At 35.5% G+C, this 25,585-nt stretch overlaps 1 long non-coding RNA gene across 1 annotated transcript; it reads left to right on the forward strand.

The window, feature by feature from the left end:
- Positions 1 to 1,860: 1,860 nt before the first annotated feature.
- Positions 1,861 to 13,664, forward strand: LOC118766455. Its single transcript, XR_005002389.1, has 3 exons — positions 1,861 to 2,000; positions 3,882 to 3,883; positions 13,654 to 13,664. It is a non-coding gene; the product is annotated as an uncharacterized LOC118766455 (long non-coding RNA).
- Positions 13,665 to 25,585: the final 11,921 nt, after the last annotated feature.

Consider the following 25,585-nt stretch of genomic DNA (forward strand, 5'->3'; position numbering starts at 1 on the left):
GCTACCTTATCAACTCACATAAAATCTCTTGTAGATAGGCGCCACCCTCTGGCTCATATGCATGCTGTGTTCTCTCTCTCTCTCTCTTTTCTCTCTCCGAGCCCACCAAACTGTTATTATTATGAAGTTTCATAAGGTTGCGAGCTGACAGAATCTTTAGCATGCTGGACGAAATGCTTAGCGATATTTCGCCGCTCACTACGTTCTGAATTCAAATTACGCCGAAGTCGACTTTGCCTTTCATCTTTTCAGGGTCGATAAATTAAGTAACAGTAAAACACTGGGGTCGATGTAATCGACTTGTCCCCTCCCACAAAATTTTAGGCCTTGTGTCTTTAGTAGAAAGGATTATTGTGAAGTTTGTTTCCCGGAAACGTTCGGCCTTTTGTTCTATCTCCAACGTTCCCGGCTAACTTATCTCTAACCTTTTATTTTGCATTTTATGTCGTCCTTATCATAGCCGCTCTATCCAGTCCTTTCTCATTAAAATATTTGTTCTCTTGAAACATCCAATCTGTGCGTGTTTTTCCTGCAACTAACAATTTAAAGCGGAATATGAGTCAATCAGTCCTCACATAAATATGGATCTAAGTATGCATCAGTATGTATGCATATATATGTGCGCGTATGTGGGTTCGTGTGTGTGTGTGTGTTTGCGGTGGTATGCATTTGTATACGCATAAGGAAGAGGACAGTATGAGAAAAATATGTCAGCGGTGGTCCTTTTGCTATTTAATGATCAAACTTACCCGCACCATTATGTTATTGAATCCAAAGTTTGGGCGAGTAAAATTTTAACGTTCTCTGCATTGGCCACTGGGAAAATAAACTTTTATTAACGTAATGACATAATTATCTCAAGTTGTTTAACTTGCAAAGTTTCTTACCATCAAATGAATAAAATCACTTATTCATTGAGTGATTTAATTTTTCATGAAATTATATTTTCTATCAATCGCTTCTTGCGATAATAAATAGTGATATGCGATAATGAATTTTCTTCTCATCAATGCTGATCTCATTGTAAGAGATTAAAGACTGCTTCTTTTCACTTTGCGCATGCGCATTGTTTTTGATTCTGTCTACTACAAAGTATAATAGGAGCAGAGGAAAATGTCCGTGAGAAAAACAGCACCATGACGCGATTCTCTCTGCCAGATATTTGGAAACGACATGCTGTACTGCTTGGCATTAACGCTGGAAGCTCCAATACGTACATTTCAGAATATTTGGATGTCAACCCGAGAACAATGCAATCTGAGGACATGAGAGTGATAAAAATCAAACATTCAGTCAACATCATTGTGTTTGAAGTGAACACCACTGATGGCAACGTTATATCTCCATTCACGGCCTCAGACTCAACACGGAGACTCACATTAACTGCCTGGAGGAGGTAGTGCTGCCCTGAGTCAAGAGGATGACTGCTGGAAAACCCTATGTCAGGCAACCAAACTCTGCACCCTGCGACACAAACAGGAAAACCCAGTTATGGCTGTCAGAGAATTTCTGCGACCACATTACTCCTAATATCTGGCTACATAACTGCGTAAACTACAACCTCCTTGATTATTAGGTGTCGTGCGCAGTTGAGCGAGAGGCCAACAAAATTCCATATAACACCGAAGATGAACTAAAGGAAAAAATTATGGCAGCATGCACCAACTTAAACAAGGATACCGCCCAGAAGGGTTGCAAGAGATTCCGAAGCCGTCTGGAGATTGTGGTTGAAGCCAATGGCGATTTTATTGAATAAATTTACTGTTTTGTATGTCAAGCTATTTTAATGTAATTTGGGTAAATATATCTGTTCAAATGAGATGTTAATATTGTTTTCCTCTTTTGTATGACAAGAGTAAATAGACACCCTCATAATCATTACAATTTATTTAAAACTGAAATTATACATTCAAATTATTTATTAACTGCTATAATGTGAATATTAAATATTCAGTAGACATGCTCTTTGCATTTTTCAGTGCAAGGACCCTATTAATCATGTTATTGATTAGATCAAAAAAATTCTTGCCAAGTTTCGCGCAGTAATCTCAGAAAATCTGGCTTTGAAGATACTTTCTTGTTCTTTTGATGAAGTGACCTGTCCATTATATCCCACAGGTGTACAATAGAGTTCATATCTGGTGATTGGCTTGCCCATGGAAAATTTTTAAAGCCATCCTCAACCAACAAGTCTTGGGTCATTTTAGCCCCGTGACAAGGAGCCTGATCTTCCATAAATAAAGAGTCGTCTTTAATCATTTCTCCAATGGAGAAGATTGAAAAGAGTTCTTCCTGCAATATGAACACATATTTATCTGAGTTTATGTTTCCCTCACACTCCACCTACTCTGATCAACCATTGCTCCAAATTGATCCCCAGACCATCACAGAATAGCAGGCGTGTTTCATTGTCGTCTGCAATCTTTTCATATCGAATTCTTGATCACTGAGTCTCCAGACAACACGCGACCACTGACAAGAAACAGCAAATCTGGACTCAACAGAGAACATGACTGTGTCCCAAAATGCTAGTGGCCTCTCTACCATCTCACTGGTGCAATCTGTTCCGCGCTTAATGTTGGCTGGTCGTAGAAGTGACTTCTTGCTGCTCTGTCATAGTATCCAGTACGTACACGCTTAAAAGAGTCAATTCTGTGATATATTTTCCGTGGTAGTTGCAAAGGCAGCATAACCACTTAATATTATTCGCCCAAGATGATTTCTATCTATCTATCTATCTATCTATCTATCTATCTATCTATCTATCTATCTATCTATCTATCTATCTATCTATCTATCTATCCATCTATCTATCTATCTATCCTTCTATCTTTTACTTGTCTTAGTCATTTGATTGCAGCCATACTGGAGGGTTTTAGTCGATGAAACCAACCTCAAGATTATTTTTAATGCCTAGTACTTATTCTATATCTAGTTTATTGTGAATGAGGGAAACGGAAATTGGAGTTCACGAGAATTTTTATTCATCACAACGATCTTTCGATTGATCTTGCGTCGGTTTATTGCGGGTGGGATACTATACAACTGGCGTGTTGCATCCCGCAGTGCAGATGCATCTTGTCAAGTGCGTTGTTTTAATATACTCGGTTTCACTTGGTTCGTTTATACGGCATGCTGTTGTTGTCAGTATGTTGCTGTCTATAATAGTCAGCCTCTTACTGAGTAAAAATGCTACAAAAATTTATGAAACGCTCCAACCTGCACGCGGATGCCGAGCATTTATCCTTCACTGACACAAGAGGCCAGGCAAAGCAAGTGCACCGGGGATCTCTTGGTGATCCCCTCTTTCGACTGCAAGGGCATCATCTACATTGGGTTCTCTCTGGCCAGACGGTTAACAGAGACTACTTTGTTGAGGTTTTGAGATAATTCAGGAGAGGATTTCATAGCGAAAGGCCAGAGGACCAGCCTTTTATCTGAGAATAAATGCATCATCTCCATAAAGCAACCAATCAAAATATTAGCCTTAATCATATGGGGCATTATTGCATACGTGCTATGCGAGCTGTTCTCGAAGAAATCAGTGATTTGTGTTGTTTTTCAATAAGAATAGTACAGTTCTGAACATGAAGTTACTAACCCTCATGACCTTTTAAAAGAAATAAGTTATAATGATTTTGCTCGATATCTTTTAATGAATTGAAGAAGGTACTTTACCTTAAATATAAACTTTAGATGGCTTCTCGAAGAGGACGGTGACTGAATAACATTAAGACTGATAAGCTTCTAAAATATATCAATTTTTTCTTTAGAAATTTGCCTTTCTAGCTTTGAGACAGATGACCGCTTGAGTAATGCAGAAGAAATGAATATTTTTCAATGAATTTTATAACGTACCTCATGTTGAATGGTGACTTTAGACGTCTTCTTTGTGAAATAAAAGTAATGTTGCTCTAAGCACTTAGCAGACGATAGCTTCTTTACGTCTACTCATAATTGTAAAAGAAGAAAAGACAAAGAATACTTCGGTACTTTCAGTTTAAAGACATTTGTCAAATATCTATGTGTGTATGTGAGAGAGAAGGAGAGGGAGAGACAGACAGAAAGAGTGGGTGAGACAGCGGGAGAAACAGAGGAAACCAAAATGAAAGAGTAGTATGCAAAATAAAGTGATAAAAAGTGAGAAAGATGGAGTGGGTGATAGTGACTCACAAACAAGAACATAGATAGGTATATAGATAGATAGATAGATGTACAGAGGGGGTAATATAAAGACTTTGACTTAATCGTAAATAAGTATGTGTGGTGGGTACTATACTTTTAATTGCTTATATATCGTAAATACATGTGTACATATTATAGATTATCTCTGTGTTTTAAAGTAATCATACTGTAGTATGATCGTGCTCTATGTCCTAAAATGTTAGAACATGATCTATATTCTAAAATATTAAAGCTACTCATATTCCGCTTTTGTTTCCCTCTTTATTCTATGTGTCCTTCTATTTTAAAAGATGGCTGCGTGAGGTAGTCAAGAACATTTGGTTGCTATTTCTAGCAGGTCCAGCAACTACGTAGACATTTTCATTAGACATGATATTCCTGATCTGTAGAACATATCCATTTGAAAGAATGCCAAGTGTGGATAGTAACTGTATATTTTGTAGGATGAACCCATAGGTAAACTGCAAGATAAGCAATATAGTGTATAGACAGCGGTGTACTGAGGAACAGTGCAGAAACATAGCATCGGCATACCATGGGGAGACACCACGAAGTATAGGGGAGCGGACAGATAAACACTGGCGGGAGCTAAAGGAGGAGAAAAGCTTGTGAGTGCTCTATGAACATGCTCAATTAGAACATGGAGCCTCGGTTAATAATATATATGTTAAGATATTATCAACACAGAACACATGTGATGCGTAGACAGAATACGGAAGCCTCACACATAACAATAGAACGAGCCTCAACAGAAAACATGAAAGAAATAACAATACCCCTCCATTCCATTACACTACTCAACCTGACGAGTGAAAACAGAACAAGAGAAGAAAACGAAGACAAAGATTCAAACACTATAATACATAAACCTTACAAGACACACATGCACTTACTAAAAACGGAATGAGAAAAAGGAAAATAAAAAACAAATAAATAAAACATCTAACTAAAAGACACAGGTACACTGTAGTAAGCAAACACATATACACGCACGCAAAACACGCATACTAAACACAGTGACACGTATATACACACGCGCACATGCGGAGATGAGGATACATACAGCAAAAAGACAAAATGGACTAAACAGAGCAGAAGGAAACACGTGGAATAAAGAATCGGTGAAGAGCTTTGACAAACAAACAAAAGTAACAATAATAAAGCTGAATTAATGATCAAGCATATAGTGCCTTGCTTAATTGGCAAGATATGACCCTCCCAAATATAGTAATATCTGTTTCAACGTATCATTTCATATCAAGAATCTTATAAAGCAATTACATAAACGTATGTGTGTGCGTGCGTGTGTGGGCGACAAACTATGAAATAGTTTTCCATGCTACAAACGAGCGAAGCTGGAAACTTCCTGGCTTCGGGTAAAAGAAAATACAGGGGGATCGGTTAATTGAGATTTTATTCAACACATTCCACTCTCAGATTCACGCACTTATTGCAGCACTCATTCAGTTTTCGTGAGCCATTTAAAATATCTCGAAAGCTTAAGCCTCCGGCCAGGTCTTTCGTGGTACCCTTGAAGCCAGGAACATTTCAGCACCCTCCTCGAAAATTTCCGTATTTTATTTGTAGGCCCCATGTCATCTTTCACCTCATGATTATATTACTCTTATGTACTGTTTTCTGTAAACTTGAACTTCCTTATAAACAATATATTCTTTCAGAAGGAGAATGAATAAAATGATCGTGTGGACTTCTAACATTTGTACATGCAGCATACAGTTGCCTATCAGAGAAATAATGTTCTTCAAGTTTTATCTCAACGACAAATAAAAGTTTGTTCCTGGTATATATTTAATGACATAACAAAAGCTGAGTTTTCGTTCTTTATCTATTACATAATATAAGTGCCGGTCGGAATTATCATAGTGGACATATTAAGGTCGATTAAATATTTGAAGACGATGCCCAAGTATGATCACAGTCGCGTACATATATATATATACGTTTGCTCCTGTGTGTTCATATACATGTTCGCTTCAAATTTTGGCACAATGCTAGCAATTTTTCGAGAAATGAAAATCGATCACATCGACACTAGTGTTCAAATATTATTTTATTTTATCGACCCCAAATAATTTAAGGTAAAGTCGACCTTGATGTAATGTGTACGTATACATATTAATCATATTATTATTCCGCTTGTTTCTACGACTGGTTGTTTTGTCCATGTGCTAATCTTTATGCTAAGTGAGGCAATAACTCGAACGGAGAAATATATAAAGAAGAGGAGAGAGTGTGAAAGAAAGAAATAAAGGGAGGAAGAAAGAAAGGAAGAAAGGAAGGAAGAAAGAAAGGAAGAAAGAGAGATTGAATTGTGATTCAAATCGCATGGAAAGTTGAAATATTTAACATAATGAAACAATGACACGATCTATAAATATATGAACTAGAAAATATACCAATAGATAGTTAAATCAAGGAGAAATAACCTTAGTGATTAAATAACTGAGGATCTTACACTTTTGTATCTTGCGTTTTCCAGACTGGAGACTGTGGCCATGCTGGGGCATCACTATTATTCTACTTATGTTTTTGCCTTTAGGCTTAAATGCTTATCGGTATTATGAAAGTAGATACATCGCTGAAGGGAAAGTAGGTATGATATTTAATTAGATAGATGGATAGATAGAGACGTAGGTGAGGTGAGTCTATGGATATATCAATAGATATGCAGAAAGATTTACTGCGTGTGTACCGTTGGCGATTTTTTTCCCTCTGTCTTCCCTTCTCTGGATCTTTCCTTCTCCTATGTTTCCGATGAAGAGCTCCACTCGAAACGTTAAACCCTCCTTCCTTCCTTCTTTCCTGAGCGTCCAATAATACTATATTTGTTCCACGTCCTCGCGTTGTTGTGTTTTTTTTTGTGATTTCATGTTTGGATTAACTATATATATATATATATATATATGTGTGTGTGTGTGTGTGTGTGTGTATATATATGTGAGTGTGTGTGTGTATATATAAATATATATATATATATATATATATATATATATATATGTGTGTGTAGGTAGCTAAACTGAAAGGAAATGAAAATATCAATCGCTAAATAAGTTGGACTTGTCCTTGGTCGAGTTTGGATCGTGAAAAGTGTAGTTTTGTTTATAAATATCAATAACTTTTATCATTTTAATTCATCTTTTATTTCCTTAAACTCTAAAGCACATCATATGTGTCAAACATATTAAAAGGTTTATAAACTATACCTTCTATGTTCATTTCGATTACATTTAAAAATACAGTTTTATTAAATGACAAGATTTCAAAAACTATTTTCTTTATTTTCGAGGTTCTTTACTTGTGTTTAGTATATTAACATAACGTTTCCAAATATACTTACTCTGTAAAGTATCTATGGGTCCCGCGATTTATTATTAACTGGCTACCAAACGTTTTGATTTGAATTCAGTTCAGTTTATTTATGTAATTCTATGTACATCTCGTCTTCGTTTTATTTATCCCTCATAATCATCCCGACATTTGTATAGCGTTCACAGCAACAACATTATTTTTTCTTTTGCAATTAACCTCCTGAGAGCATCCACCACATCGTAAGGATTCCAGCATAGTTTAACTACCTGTCCGCCGTTCATTCTACCAGTCACTCGAAACACGTCAAGGTGTTGAACAAAATATACCAGACTTTGTGAAATATATTCATACATATTTATTTACAACTGACTTAAAGACACATATATTGTTTAGATTAGGAAAATCTTGATCTTTTATATCGAACATCTTACATATACATAATCTTTACTTTCAGCTTTTTCAGATTAGAAAAAATCAGGTTCAAGAAAATATTCGCATTTTTGCATTAGAACTATGATGAGCAAATTTGATATATTCTATTCTTTTAAGCATGTCAGGCATTTTTAATAATTGTTAATTCTTCTCCAAATATCGGAAACGGAAGCAATTAGAAACGAATTATATATCATATACTTTTCCTTGTCTATACCAACAGCATTCGAATCATTAAATGTGCATTTATCGCACCTCTTAAAACGAAACTATTTATACGTTCCGTTCTTTGAGTAAAAATATCAATACGAACCAGATAGGAATATTTAAAAGAGATATGCTGTTATCTAATCCATTGAAAACACACAACACTTCCAATCAGACTTAATATAAGTAGTGCAAAGGATAAAAACCTTAGAAATACATTTAAAAATACTAGGTTCTTAAGAATACCACAAACATTGCAGATCTTGCATAACAGTGAAAGACCATTTTGTGGTCATCCCGAGATTTAGACTTATTTACAAAACGAGAAGTGAATTAGAGATTTTTAACAAACACGTCTTATTGTCAAAGATACTGCAGTAAGGCTGGCGTTGTTCCCCGTCGGCAAGACTTAAATTATATAGTGAAATCGATAGAAAGAGTACAATGGACTTGCCTGAACTTTCCATATTTCACAGCAAGTTCACTGTACTTTTTATCGATTTAACACAACTGTTATAAAAGAAAAAACAGATACACACTTTTGTAGCAATTCCAGTATAATGTGATTTAACAATATCGCAGATAAATTCAAATACAGATTCTTCATGTTCCATTTTGCAGTATGCTACCCAGCTATTTCTAAGTGTGAGCTGAAATCTCTAGAATTTATATAAACTTACACAATCTAACCAGTACAATAATGAATAGAAGCGTGGTTAATTAATGGCGATACATTTTTGATGACGTTAAGATTTTAGCGTTCCCACCATTCCTGTTACTAACTAGAAATTTCAGGTTTGGTCTGATTATATATACCTCACAATGACACGCAAAACTATACCTAAGACTGTACAATGTTGAAGAAACGATAAATAACAGATAAAATGTCCCCAACATGAAAGATTATGTAATATGCAAACATAAAATTTGTAAAATGTTTCTTTGAATATTTATCTTAGAAAATAATTAATTTCCTAAATGTTCTATTAAGCTTAAACAATCACAAACATTCAAATCCATGAAAGTGAATAAATAGAAGACGTAACCACTTTACTAACATCATACAGGACATTACAGTTTACACTGGTCGATGTGTATCAAGACTATCATCAAACACAAAAATATTTGAGAATGATGCTTACACAACTCTAGAGTGGTTCCTTGTGGCGGAATTAACACCATGCCGAAGCATGTAGAGCGAAGCAGCTCAAATCCTATCAAACATGAAAATAAAAGAAATATGTTTCAGTCAATCTTAGTTTAAATATAGCCACAAATGTAGTTAGGCCCTTCCTTACATTCATTAGTACGCATTTCTCTGATTCACACATACATCATAAAATATTTTTAAAATTCTGTTAAAGCCAGCTTTAACATTCTTTATGGCGTCTGACGGATTTAGTACTACCAAACATTGCGAATGCAGTTTTAAGATTTGTTAAATCTCTTAAGATATTTAATCCTTAAGCTTCATCGTGGCTGCTAAGTGTGAGAAGCCTTCGTGAGTTATTCCGAATGACACAAAAAATTAATTTTCTTGCATTAAACAGAAACTAAAACAATAAAATGCGTCTAATCCACAAGATATTTATATGTCATATTATGAAACTTCAAAAATAATTGCTTGAATACAAAATAATAATTGTTTCAAATTTTGACACAAGACGAGCAATTTTAGGGAGGCGATTGTTACTAGATTACATCGACCCCAAGTTTTTGACTAGCGCTATACTTTGTCAAACCCCAAAGGACGAAATACAATGTATAAATCAACAGGGTTTCGACTTAAAATGTAAAGAGCTGGAAGAAATGTTTCGAAGTATTGCACCCGACGTGCTAACGAGTCTGTTAGCTCCCTGCTTCATTAGTTGTAACTTTGGTACAAGGCCAGCAATTTTGATGGGAAGGGACAAGTCAACTACATCGGCTTGACTCTTATTTCCTTTATTTACCTGCGAAAGAATTTAAGGTAACGTTGATCTCGGTGGAATTTGAAATCAGAACGTAAAGAGTCAAAACAACTCGAAAGACTTTCTCTGTGTAACAACAAAAATAACGGTAAATGATGATCTTTGTCTTAGAATTTAATGTGGATGTGAAAGATGGATATTTCTAAACCCATCTTTTTACCTTTTATCTTTTACTTGTTTCAGTCATTAGACTGCGACAATGCTTCGACCATGCCTCATGTCAAATGCTTAATATTTTCTGAAATGACTAAAGCATTCGTATTATGCTTCGAAGCTCTTTGGTTGTCACATATACAAAGTGCTTTCTTTCCTAAAAATAATTTAACTCAAACCATGAATCAAATAATGAGAAAACGTAAAATAAGAATAAACCAAGAAAGTACAATTTTTATTCTTAAGTAAAACTTCAAGTAACCCATTTTTTAAAAATACAGATGAAATATGAACAACATTGTATATATTAACACTAATATTAGTCTCTTCGCCGGGACAGAAATAGAAAGAATGTGAATTTGAACGATTGTTTTCCATGGCTAGTCTTTTTCTTAACTTTAACTTTAACTAATTCCATTTAACTGTTAGCATCCGAAACTATTTCGGAAAGTTAGCGGCCGCATTGGACTGCACTGCTTTCATTGATAATTAGTGTTTACATTGATAATTAGTGTTTAAGGTGGCAAAATTTCCACAAGAATGACTATGCTACAATCTCCTATCACCGGGTGAATTCGATTTTTGATCTAGTATTTCTTCTTCTACAGCCACAAATATATAAAAACCATTTTAAGATAACCATACTCATATACACACGCACCACTACTACCCCACGGAGCCGTATGAAAGTAAAGTAGAAGTACTGAAATATTGACAAAGGTGAGGGACAGAAATATACTCCAACGTGGAGATAAAAAAAATCCTGAAGATTAAGGAGGATTTACGGCGACGGAATTTCCTCATGTTCTTTGAGCTAGCCTCATGACATCAAATAAACATTTTACACTAATTGTACAAACAGATAAATACAGATATTGCAATCCTGTTTTCAACAGTTCCGTCTTTGATTACAGAAACGGACATCCGTGCTCTCACTTCATATTCAATCCCTTTGCTTATCATTTATGGATGTCACATGTATCTTGAAATTTGAAGTATATTTCTGTTTATTGTAATTTACCTAGGTATATATAAAATTAGTTCATTTATGTTTTTTCTTTTTTTTTCTATGAAAGATTCATTATCTCTCGCACTTTATTTCTCACTTCCAATGCTAATTGTTATTCGACTATATTTGCTTCAGTTTTACAGGTTTAAACTATATGGATAATTTTCTTTCCACTTACACTTATTTTAAAGAAATGTCTGATAGCTCAGTTTGGTGATGTTTGGGGAGGAAGAATCCAGAAAATTCTCTTGAGACAAGTTATGAATAATCGTAATCTTCTGACAAACGAATCTATTAATACGAAAGTGAACATAAGACAGGCTGGATCACGGCACTTTTTAATTATTAATGGGTTTTACATGACGATCCAAGTTGTGCAATTCCATTGTACCTTGCTTGTTACAAACTGCTTCTAGATATAATAATGATTCCAACAATATTTAAAATGGCACGTCTACTGAAATTACAATGATGTACTTGTATTTTAAAATACTACTGGATTCTTGAAATCAACGGATAACAGCTTTTGTTAGTATTGTCAGAGCCAGTGAAAAGGATAATGGAGAAAGTTATTTGATTGCAGAATTTTTTGCACACAGTTGTAGAAGTCTGACAACGCCAACGTGTAAAATAATAGTGGGTGATATGTGGATGAGATGCAACAAAAAAATTGAAAACGTTTCACTTTCAAGCAATACAAGTTAGCGTATTAATGGCATATCAAATGATACTGAAGAGATTTTGTGTGATAAAGTCTAAAAAAGATGAAAAAATTCTATCGATGGTGAAGATTCAACAGATCAATGTCATTCTGGAGCTTTTTTTTTTAGAATTTGTCAATGAGGATAAAGTTTGATGAATTATATTTTTTTTTTTATTATTACAAAGACTTGCATTGCTCGTGTCGAGTAAAAGAAAATGTATTTTCAATATTTCCACCTCATACTTGGAAACGAGAAAAAGTACACTTTCAAATATCTGGAAACGCGATAAAGTATTACTATAGCCCCAAAATTGATAGTAGGTACCGTAAGAGGTCTATTTTCCATTTAAAGTATAGAATGCAGATACTGTCTAGACATATTGCTTTCTTCACAGAGAAGTATTGATTCTTAAATCTTTTGGAGATGAATTTAAACATAGCGCTACAAAAATGGTCAGTTTATTAAAGAAAAGTTTACTCATGACTGTTTTAAAACCTGCGTGAAATCCCTTGCAATGTACTGGAAACTGATGTCTGACTGGAAACTGAATTCTGAATAAGGGGAGTAAGCTGAAGGATTTCAGGAATACGTACATAAAACAGGAGGCCGAAGTTAACCAAGTCCTTTGAAGATGAAAAAAGTTACAGAGGGTTGCATACTGAGTTGTTTCTTATCACAAGAATCTGTTGCAAAATGTATTCCAATGTCTTAATGATAATGTATTGAAATCAAGTAACTAGATTTGGGAGTTGAATGATGACTAATCTTTTAAAGAAAGCACAATATAAAAGAAAATATTGAAAAGTTTTAACTAATTCTAATGAGGATTAAAAGTGCAGAAATATATTTAATTCAAATTGTATTGAAACTCACTCGGGAGAATTTTTGATCAAATCTGAACATTATTTCCTTGTTCTCACCAGAAGTGTATGAACTAGTGAACTATATATCTACTCTTGCTTAAAATATGAATTTAAGTGAACAGGTAGAAAGTTTTGTACTGCAATGTGATTCTACAAGATTCTACTCAACAAGTTTGGGATTTCTGTAAGAGAAAATGTCATTCATTTAGTCATTCATAAAATGTTAATGAATATATTGCTATAGTTTCAGTTCCTTCAATCTGCGCAAAAGCCTTAAGTTAATTAAGAAGTAATGGGAGCAAATACTGAAACAATCTTTTAGATGAAATCCGTGTGAGTTTACCTAAACTTCAACTCCAACTTTAGTTTGTACGAAAACACAAGTACATTTTCTCATTAAAAATGAAAGTTTGATTATATGAATTGGCTTCAAAAATAGTATTGCCTTGACCGTCATGTTAAATCACCTATTAAAAAAAGGTGGCGAGCTGGCAGAAACGTTAGCACGCCGGGCAAAATGCTTAGCAGTATTTCGTCTGCCGCTACGTTCTGAGTTCAAATTCCGCTGTTGTCGACTTTGCCTTTCATCCTTTCGGGGTCGATAAATTAAGTACCAGTTACTCACTGGAGTTGATATAATCGACTCAATCCGTTTGTCTGTCCTTGTTTGTTCCCTCTGTGTTTAGCCCATTATGGGTAGTAAAGAAATTGGTATTAGCGCTACCTTCTGAGTTCAAATTCCGCCGAAGTCAACTTTGCCTTTCATCCTTTCGGGGTCGATAAATTAAGTGCCAGCTGAGTCCTGAGATCGATGTGATCGACTAGTCTCCCCCCCCCCCACAAAATCCATAACCACGTGCCTAATCCGGAAAGAATTATTTTTATTAAGGTGGTGAGCTGGTAGAATAATTAGCGCACCGAGCGAAATGCTTAGCGGCATTTTGTCCGTCGCTGCGTTCTGAGTTCAAATTCTGCCGAGGTCGACTTTGGCTTTTATCTTTTCGAGGTCCATAAATTAAGTACCAATGAAACACTAAGTTCGATGTAATCGAATGGTTCCCTCCCCACAAAATTTCAGGCCTTGTGCCTCCAGTAGCAAGGATTATTATTATTATTATAATTATTATTATTATTATTATTATTATTATTATTATTATTAAAGTAGCGAGCTGGCAGAATCGTTAGCACGCCGGACATAGAAAGTAAGAGGTTTGCAAGAACGAAGATGAATAAAACGCATTATTTGATAATATTTATTATTAATAATAACCTGCAGCATAATAAGAGTCTCAAGTGCCGAGCACAAAATACTCAGTTCCTAGTCTTGAGCTTGATATAGAGTTTCGTAAAAAAGTTGTTATAATATAGCACGTTTGTCATGATATTAAATTGCAATGTCTTACATCCTACTCGTCGTTGCATATTGACAGATTGTATAAAAAATATTTACATTATTGTATAACAAGGAATTCACTAGAAAATAGATTTTCAAAAAACAAGAGAATGTGCTGGCAGCTTTCTCCGTTGCAGCAGACGACTTGTGATATTCTTGCATGTGCTGTTTTCTAGTCCTCCTGTTGAATCCTGTAACATTTGAATTTAACTCAAGCATAAATGATTCTCTTAAAGGGTAGCAATCACCAGTTGTTTAATAGGTGTTATAACGAAAATACATATCTGGTACATAACACTGAATGCTTAGAAATGTATTTGTTTTAAATTTGCGATAATGAAACAGGATCTTTAAAAACTGCTCAATGTACAGTCTTAGAGTAGTGTCTTGTACACCAAGGACACTCAGTCATACAATTTGTTATTTTCGATTAGACATTACTCGACTAGACCCAGAACACATGAAGATAGTATTAAATTCCGGAGACTTTTTAAATTAATCGGTGCGTAAGTGGCACAGAAGTTCATATCCATGAACTTTACGAGAATTTACAAGGCAGACCCACTTTCAATGTCATTAGGATTCACATTTATTCGCTTCTTAGTAAATAATCCCAATTTACAATTGATAGGGTGTCGATAGACACAGCTGAATGCTTGCTCCAAATATTTACTATATGAATAAGTTTCGGATGATTCATTCTATACCCAAAGCAATATGTTACATTTCCAGCCATTTCCTATATGATAAGAGCACTATGTTTTCACTATAATAAGGCCACCCCCATCTCCCTGGAGGTTAAACATTTTTATTGCTGTAGGAAATGACACCGTTCGCTTGAGAGAAAAATACATGGAGATATACAAAGAAGTAAGACTATAGCGGCAAAATCCCGAGCTTTTAAAACACATTAGTAATCATATACCAAGTTGAGGCTATTTGATAAATGTATATTTGGTTTGATAAATACATATAAGCAAGGAGACAGAGGAATTAGGAATATTCAAGTAGTGTGAAAACAAAATTAACAACTATTAAAGCGTATGATACTTATGTCCAATGTTAACGCTGATGAAATAATAAATATATCATATATCAATGGATAAAAACCAATTAACACAATTCAAATACATAAAAATATTTATTGATATTATAAATATTTTATGCTTGGTAAATCACTTAAAATTTAGTAAATATATTTTCAGTAAATCGGAAGACACGTTCAGAAGTGTATCAAACTGAATTGACGTGGTGTCTAGTGAATATATTAGTAGTAAACAACATGAAACACCCGGGAGTCTAACAACTAATGGTTGATATACTTGTTGCGAATGTATGTTAGTAGCAAATAACTGTAAACAGCAACATTACTAACAACAGCTACGATAGCAACAACAGTTTCAAGGGCAATAACTACTATAACAGAACTGATGCATTTTCCCGTAACAGCAGAAACCATTTCTATGGTAACGGTGTCAGGAAGCAACAAAAAGAGCGATAAAAGCCCCAACCTCGTCAACAAAAATCGCAAATGAAAGCAGTTTTTTTGTAGACAACAACATCAACACGAGTATACAAAGACAGAAAGAAGAATAATGAACATGAATAGCATTCGTTGTTATGTAATGAAAGAAAGAAGATATAATTCAATTCCCACACCACCACCACCACCACTGCTATCATCGCCACAAGCACCAGCACCAACACCAACAACAGCAACAACAACAGCAACAACAACAGCAAATACAAAAACAAAAAAATGCTTCTGAAATTGCAGGAACGAAGGACCGGGTACGTAGTGTCTCAACCTGTTAGCAATAGCAACTAAATTCCCCCTACATCAGACCTTTTAGTTTTAACGAAATAATAATAATGCATAATAGAATGATGGGATGGCCATGGCTGGAATGCCTTTGGAATGCCTTTACGCATAGATTAGAGTATGGATGGAGAGGAGTAAACAACAAAACACCATAAGCCGCAACACCAACAACATCCACATCATGTTTCACGAAAACAAAGACTTCACTTTTTACAAAATATGATTTGCAGCAGAGACTGCTGTAAAAGCAGCGTTTGCAGTAGATATAGCAGCAGAAGCGATATCAGCAGCAGCAGTAGCAGCACAAGTAGTTGCTATATCAGTCTATCAGATATGTATCAAAATGAAATTATGATATATAACTATAGAAATTACCACCTTCCAATATAATGCTCTCTAATAGTGTTACCACCATTGCCATAGAGACATGTCTGTCTTCCACTTCAATTAGCGGAAAGGTAGTCGATCCAACAAAAGAATCTCTAAACACGGTCGTTCAGCTTACTCGATGTAGAAATTGACATTTCTTATAAAATATATTCAAACATTTTTAAACAAATAAACAAAGAAGAAAATGGAAGAAAATATACGAAATTCAGAATCTGGGGAATCGGATATAAGTAATCCAAGGAAACACACAATAAATGCAGATGAAAGTGATATCAAAGGAAAGGATTTTCAGATTCTGGGTTTCACATTCAGAAAAAAAAAACAAGGATTAATGTGATAATATGGTTTTCAGTATGTAGTTGTAAGCATAACATAAAATAAGGGGTGGATCAACGCTTGATCTTATTACAAGCTGTTTTCTCAGAAAAAAATCCAAGATTAAACAACGACTTCTACTGCATATTACAGTAACAAATATTTACACAGTCTGACAATTGGCTAGAAAGAGCAGTTAATTTCTTCTCAGATTTAAATATTGTACTATCTTAAAAGTAATTATGTTGTTTTCTAAATGTGTAATATCTGAATATAACAATGGTTTGACCAATACTGTAACACCTTTCGTCACAAATCAATGGTCTTTTCGATCAGAGATGACCTAGAACGAAAAACAACAGCAGAATCAAAAAGTACAATAATGGAGGGAATCAATATGCTTAATGTGCTTAATACTTTGTGAAAACTCACGGAGTAATATGAAGAAAATTTGGCTGGTATTGCTCACAGGGTTAACGAAAGGAATGACTCTCTCTCATTGTATTAAATTTGTTCAAACACAGCTGATCGAGGTGACTAGCATATGACAACAGCATGAACTACCATCTGTTTCTTTATTACCCACAAGGGGCTAAACATAGAGGAGACAAACCTTAATTTATCGACCCCGAAAGGATAAAAGGCAAAGTCGACCTCGGCGGAATTTGAACTCTGAACGCAGACGAAATACGGCTACGCATTTCGCCCGGCATGCTAACGGTTCTGCCAGCTCGCTGCCTTCCCCCCGTTAACTACCATCATCAACACTACAGTACTAACAAATTTTACTGGAAACAACTATATTTGATATTCACCTTCTGCTACTGATCATTCTTGTAGGAATTTCATTCAATAATAAAGTGACTTTCAAGCGTTAAGTAGAAATCAATACGTAAGAAGCAGATAAATATTTGGTGGAAAAATAATAATCAAGTTCCAATTATTTGTTTACGAGGACAGGTATTTAAGGAAACAGATAGAACAAATGAATGAGCAAAAGACGAAGTGCGAAAAGAAATAATGGATATAGGCTGCATTCCAAATCTTTTACAACTCAAGTAAATAAGAAGAAATATAATTAGTCAAGTGTGAAAAAGAGTATCGGGAATAATCAAGAAATAAACTAGCAGCTTGATCTATCAACGTATAAAGCAGAAAATGTGTTTATATAAGTATTTATTGGCTTCGAACACGCTATATTCCTTTCTACAATATTCTATGACGAATCGACAGGACACAACCACCATTATGTTCTTGAGGAGACTATTCAGAAAATTTGTGGCATTATTAAATTACCATTCAAGACGGCGATCTGGCAGAATTGTTAGCAAGTCGGGCGAAATGCTTGGTGGGATTTCGTCCGTTATTACGTTCAAGTTCAACTGTTGCGAGGTCGGCTTTGCCTTTCGACCTTTCGAGTTCCATGTCGAGTACTGGGGTCGATGTAGTCGACTATCCTCCTTCCCCAAATTTCGTGCCTTGTGTCTGTAGTAGAAAGGATTATTAAATTAACATTCTGAATGTGAGGACGTTTTAATAATGGTCTGAAAGTGTCTATCAATGTTTGTGGTGCAATTTATTTGCAGCGAACCGCCAACTATAAGTTCTTCCAATTGACGTAGTATACAAAAAGATTTAACAACGACGGCATTTAATTGATTTATGTCTACTTCCTTCTTTACATTGTGTGTTTTTGTTTTACTTTATAATTTTGTCTGTGTCTTTATTATTTTTCTTACTCTGTCATGGTTTACCAGCTTTATACGTAGGTTTGAACTGATTGAATACATGAATAAATTAGAATCGTTTGTTTTGAGTTTGATATGTCAGAGATAAATCTGCTCCTGGTAAGTTCATCGTCTTGAATAAGCCGTTTTCCTCGAAATTCCCTAAATTCAAATTTTTACTTCTGCCTCATGTTTAAAAGCTGCCATCATTATTAAATATAAACACGTGTAGTTAATGAATACGTTTTCCTGAAATTCCGCTAACTGTTCTACATTTGAGTTCGTCGACCCATTTGAAATTACATGATACACTAAGAGAAAATTGTAAAGAAAAAAAAACACATTGTATTAGGCTTTATCTACATGTGCCATCTGGAGCTTCTACTTGGTTACTAGAATCTCTAGAAATAACGACCAAATATTCTGAAATTACACTGAAAAGTTTTAGAGTTCATTAAGTCATGCAATACCCCTAAAAAGAGCAAATGTTAACACCTGAGAGATGTTAGTCATTGAAAAATATCCAGATCCTTTAATATCTTTACTTTGGGCCGATGAAAATTATATTTGTTGAATAAACATTCAAATATACATAGAAAAAACCGCAAAAGTCGAGCTAGAAAATATAATTTGGAAAACAAACATTTATTTAATCTATAAAGCTCAAACAACCAAGCTTTCTAAACCGTTTCTCTTAAGTATGTTTCCTTCCTATTTGACAATCGACTTTGGAATCTGAATGCACCACAAACCAAACTCCACCACATACCTTGTATATCAAAATCCTATTTTGACAACATTATAATCCCATTAAACACAATAGAAACAGATGCGCATAAAAGCGGTACAATTTAACATCTGTACTAAACAAATCTCACACCTTTCAATGCACATTAAAAACAACGGCAATAAGAGCCAACACGGCATTACAGTGTATATCACACTTAATAAAGTCACAATCAGCACAGATAAAAAGAAATAAACTCTAGTAAACATCTAGTAAAATGAGTAAATATCTTCTACAAATCACAGAGGACATAAAATCAAACTAAATCAAACCAAATCACCAAAACTAATAAATGAACTCCACAACAGAATAAAATATCAAGTAAAAATAAGGAAAGCGCTTTTCTAGTTGATAAGAATCCTTTTTAATATATTTTAATATATTCTTGACTATAAGATTTCTAATAGTCTAAGAATGCCACACTACAGCAATTTACAAACTACATAATATAGTGCTAGCCGCATCATGACAGAAGGAAAACCAAAATATAGAGTTTAAGAGAGCATCTAATTATGTGATGCATAGAAAGACATAGATACAATCGGTTCAAAAGTGCACCTAACCTGATATTATATGTGACGAGTGTCGAACACCTAGACGTATTGATTTCAAACACATATGAAAGAGAACATGAAACACTTAGGTATATTAATAACATATCATGACATTAATACAGCTAATACTACTGGGCATCATTTGATATTGGATACATCTGATATATTAAATATATTTGATATGTTTCTGTGTATCGAACTTAAATCGTCTCATCAGTATTTAAGCTATAACCATCTCATCATATTTTGTGATATATTATATTCAGAATTACACCATCAAATATATTCATTGTTTTAACGACATAAGTGTAAGATGTGTATGTTAAATCTTGGCAGGTCGATCGACTGCGTAAAATCTGCGTCTAGTGTATTTAGAACAAAGGACATGTGAGTTGCGCATCGTCGCTGAACCATCCACTTTCCTCGTTCGTTTCTGACCTGGATCAATACTGCAATAGCGCATTTAACATATATACAGTAAATTAAGCTACAAATTATATTTTCTTTCGTTGTTCTAAACGGATAAGAGCTCTTGCGTTGATAAATCACAGAGACCCACTTTTCCAAGCGCAAACCAGGTTTAACTTATTAATTTGAATTGCAGTAATGTATAAAATGTCAGAACAAAAGAAAATGAGATAAAGAAGTCAAAGATCTGGAACATCCTGCAACAGAAACACTGATGCAGCAACATGAAATACTGCAGGAATTTTCATAATAACTTCTATAAAAATAGGTTACGTCTTTTGGAGTAAAAGATACATGGAACTTTCTCTAACTCACATTGAATTAATAAGGCGAGGCAGAATATGTTATTTAAAAATTGCCTTATCATATGAGTATTTATTATAATTACATCAATAACAACTGTTATATATATATTATAATACGTCAATAACAACTGTTTAAAATATTTATCAAACCTTTCGCCGTTGCAGAATCACTAGATTAAGGGTCAAAATAATGTACGCTACTTGTTGTAGCTCTTAGTGTTTAGAATTAAATCCAACCAAAGGCAACATCAGTTTTTGTCCTTCTGGCGCCGATAAAATAAAGTAACTGTCAATTACTGCAGTCGATGTAATCGACTAAGCTTTCCCCCAAAAATTTGTTGACCTTGAACGTATTTTAAAAATAGTAAACTGTTAGGATCCTTAGAGCATTAATTCTTTAGATACAATCTTTGCCATTCCGAGTTGAAATTTCATTGAGGAACACGGAGCACTTCGTATATCATTCTTCCGAGATCGATAAAATAAAGGGCCAGGCAAGTACAAGTGTCGTTGTAAGTGACTAACCCCATAGCTAACAATACTGGTACTGCGACTATTTGAAAACTTATCCTTGTTCCGTCTCAGAAGAAATAAAAATTGTGACGATTTACAATGGAATACGGTGTAGCTGACAGAACAATATCAGTGGAAATACCTAAAACAAATATAGATGCTTGGAAATGAGGGCAATAAAGACTAAATTACTGAATATTGCCGGAATATTAGATATGAGGTATTTGATTATTGGAACATGGAGTTGTAAGTTTCATGTACTAATCTACGAGGAATGATGCGCTGTATTAGCTGGAATATATTAACTGCGAAATCTACATTTCTTTCTTTCTTTCTTCTTTCCTTCCTTTCTCTCTCTCTCTATCATCCTTCTTTCTTTTATTCCTTCCTGCCTTTCTTCCTTCCTTTTTTCCTTCCTTTCTTCCTGCCTTCCTTCTTTCCTTCATTCATTCATCTCCCCTTCTCTCTCTCTCTTTCTTTCCCTCTCTATCTTTCCCCTGTATCTTTTCCCCTCTCTATCTTTCCCTCTCTCTCTTCCCTCTCTCTCTCTCCCATATTTGTCTATTAGTTTTTTTTATCGAATTGCTAGTTTTTTCACCGTTTCCTTGATTATTTTGTTTTCGTGTTCACTCTCTTCATCTCTCTCTTTCTGTGAATATACATATACAGAAAAAGAAAGAACATACACACGCACGCACACACACACACACACACGCATTTACGCATACACACACGCGCACACACACACACACACATATAGACATATAGACATATAGACATGTATAGGCGCAGGCGTTATTGTGTAGTAAGAAGCTTGTTTCTCAACCACATTGTTCCGGGTACAGTCACTGTGTGGTACTTTGAGCAAATGTCTTCTGCCATAGCTAACCAAAACCTTCTGAGCAAATTTGGTAGGCGGAAACTGAAAGAAGCCCGTCGTATATATATATATATATATGTGTGTGTGTGTGTGTGTATGCATGTATGTATATATATATCACGTGACGTGATACACACACATATATATATGTATATGTATATGTATAAATCTATGTGCGTATGTCTTAGTGTCTGTGTTTTCCCCTACCACAGCTTGATAACCGTTGTTGGTGTATTTACATCCCATAACTTAGCGTGATGCGACCGATAAAAAAATTACTGTTTATTCAGGACACGCCTTACAAACCTATGCAGCTGTAGATGCCCAGCGTCCTGTCCTTTAGGTAATTACTGTCTCACTAAAAACATAGTTTTTAAGTACACAGTATCAACTAACGAATGCAATTACATTTATATCGGTTTATGTAGCACCACCTTCAAAGCTAGTGCGAGCAATCACTATTCTAGCTTCAAATCCCAAACAAAATCTAATAGTACATCGTTATCTCAATTTATGAGTAAACTAACGCTTGATTCAACGCCTTACACTCTAAAATGGTCCATAGTCACACACACCAAACCTAACAACAAGTGTGACCTCTGCATAGACGAGGTCATATCTATTTTGCAATCCACGGACTGTCTCAATGAACGCAGCAGTATAATATTCACCTGCAAAAATCGGGCACTGAATCTGTTCTCAAAATACAATTAATTACAACCCCATCCCGCTCTTGTCACCCTTAACTCTCATATATATATATATATATTTCCCCCTATTCCTCCGCCCTCACCACCAATATTTTTCTCTCCTTTTAATCCCTTGATCATCAATTACAATTATCTCTTCGTATTTTTAGTTACCACCTAAAATATTCTTCTCTCCTTATACTTCTTCTGCCTCCCCTTCCTAACCCCTCCATCCATAAACTCACACATACATATGCCTACAAACACCACCACCATTTCACAATTTTTTTCTACGATTTTATACCTTTCGGCCATAGAAACCCATTCGACTAGAAACACCCATCAGCCATGTTTAAATTCCCCACCCCACCTTGCTTTATTCATAGACACTTCCTTCTCCCTCACGTCCCAAAATATTTCACCACCCTCTATCCTCCAATTTATCTTCTCTTCAAGTGCCAATCCTACTACTCAGTTCTGTGATTAAGCTAAACTATTATATTATCTTCTACTGACCTGCCCAACTCCTCCTTCCACTTACTCGCCTATGGTGTATTTTGTTTTTCTCCAATGTTTATTATCATTTTCTTTCTACTTTTTCTTCCCTTCTTCTAATACTTATTTCCCCTACATTTATATTTACGTGCCTCCATACATTTAGATGGAATCCTCTTTGCATCAGCAAGAACCTCCTTGCAACAATGTAGCCTTTAATCTAAGCAACATAACCTCCACCTAAATAATAGCTAGTGGTATACACCTGGCTTGAATTTTACCACGTCTAAGGATCCACTCGCTGTGAAACTTATACAGCCTGGATCTTTCCTACTCCATTCCGTGTATATATATAGGACGCCATGATAGATCGTTAGCTCCTACAGGCATTTTTTCTCTCCTTGTTTTTTTTTTGGGGGGGGGTATCTTTCTGTCGAAGAGCGTAGGCTCGCAACATAAAAGACTTTTTCTATTTCTATTCATGAGCGCTCGAGCTGGCAGAATCGTTAGCACGCCGGGCGAAATGCTCAGCAGTATTTCGTCTGTCGTTACGTTCTGGGTTCAAACACCGCCGAGGTCGACTTTGCCTTTCATCCTTTCGGGGTCGATAAATAAAGTACCAGTTGCGCACTGGGGTCGATGTAGTTGACTTAATCCCTTTGTCTGTCTTTGTTTGTCCCCTCTATGTTTAGCCCCTTGTGGGCAATAAAGAAATATATTCATGAGCGCTATACTAATACATTTGTTTGTTTGTACTCCACCTGCTTTCGTATTTTGTTTATTTTCGTAAACCTTCCCGTTATATATACACCCTTTTACTCTTTTACTTGTTTCACTCATTTTACTGCAGGCATGCTGGAGCACTGACACTAGTTGAACAAATTGACTGCAGGACTTATTCTTTGTAAGCCTAGTACTTATTCTATCGGTGTCTTGTGCTGAACTGCTAGGGAGACGTAAACACACCAACATCGGTAGTCAAGCGATGGTGGAGGGCAAAGACACATGCACAAATACATGTATATATATTAGGTCGTCGAGTATGAAATTTGTAGTAAGTTATGTGATAAACTTTCACAGCTGCTCATTTTGCGCCATTATATTTTGACAAACTTTACTTTTGTTTTAGAAAGCTGACACATGTATTTCTTTATTCTAACTCATTTTTTGCTTTATAAAGTATTTATAAGTCGTTTTTTAATATTTTTGTTTAGAGATGGATAAGTCACAACTCATCAATGAACCAACCAGAAATATCCAAAGTTTCTTGTTCCTTGTGCAACCATGCTAACACTATTTATAACATGACAGTGGAAAGAACCCTCCTCTCCGATCATGACATAGTACTCTGTATCCTCAATCTTCAATATCCAAAAATTTGGCATAAGTCACTAAATGCAGTGCACCCACACAGCTTCAGACTCAACAAGGAGGCCTACATCAAGTAACTGAAGGAGGTAGTGCTGTCTGAGTCAAGGTGACGGATTGAAGACACTATGTCTGGCAACAGGACTCTGCACCATGCCACACAAGCAGGAGAACCCAGTCATGGCAGTCAGATAATTTCTGCAACCACAACACCCCTAACATCTGACCACCTAACTCTCCTGACTGCAACCCCCTTGACTATAACGAGTGAGATGCAGTTGAGCGAGAGACCAACAAAACTCCTTGTACGACTAAAGATGAACCGTCGTATATATGTATATACATATATGTGTGTGTGTGTTTGTGTGTCTGTGCTTGTCCCCCATCATCGCTTGACACATAATGCTGGTATGCCTACGTCCCCGTACTTAACGGTTCGGCAAAGAGACCGATAGAATAAGTACTAGGCTTCCAAAGAATAAGTCCTGGGGTCGATTTGCTCGACTAAAGGCGGTGCTCCATCATGGCCGCAGTCAAATGTCTGAAACAACTGAAATAGTAAAAGAGTACGAGTGTGTGTGTGTGTTGTGTGTGTGTGTGTGTGTGTGTGTGTGTGCGTGTGTGCGTGCGTTTGTGTGTTTGTGTGTCTGTGCGAAAGAGAAAGAAGGAAAGAATGGAAGAGAGTGAGAGACTGAGCGTGTGTGAGTGTATTTTTGTGCTTGTTTGTCTCGCATTACCGTTTTACAACCTGTGTTGTCCCGTTCCTTTTTTTCCTCCCAGAGCTGGCGTTTGACAAAAAACAACCGACAAAAAGTTTTTAAAAATCCGTTTTAAAAAATACGTACTCCGGTCGATTGGTCGACTATAATTCCTCTAATCGGTGTCCCACCATGGCCGCAGTGTTATGGCTGAAACGAATTAAAAGATAAAAGATAAATACATTTTATTTTCTCTTTTCGGAATTGTTTCTTCTTTGTCTCCTCTTCGGTCTGTTACCACGGGCTTAGCCTTCATTCGATTCACATC

This window comes from Octopus sinensis, linkage group LG1, assembly GCF_006345805.1.
Source record: "Octopus sinensis linkage group LG1, ASM634580v1, whole genome shotgun sequence".
Lineage (NCBI taxonomy): Eukaryota > Metazoa > Mollusca > Cephalopoda > Octopoda > Octopodidae > Octopus > Octopus sinensis.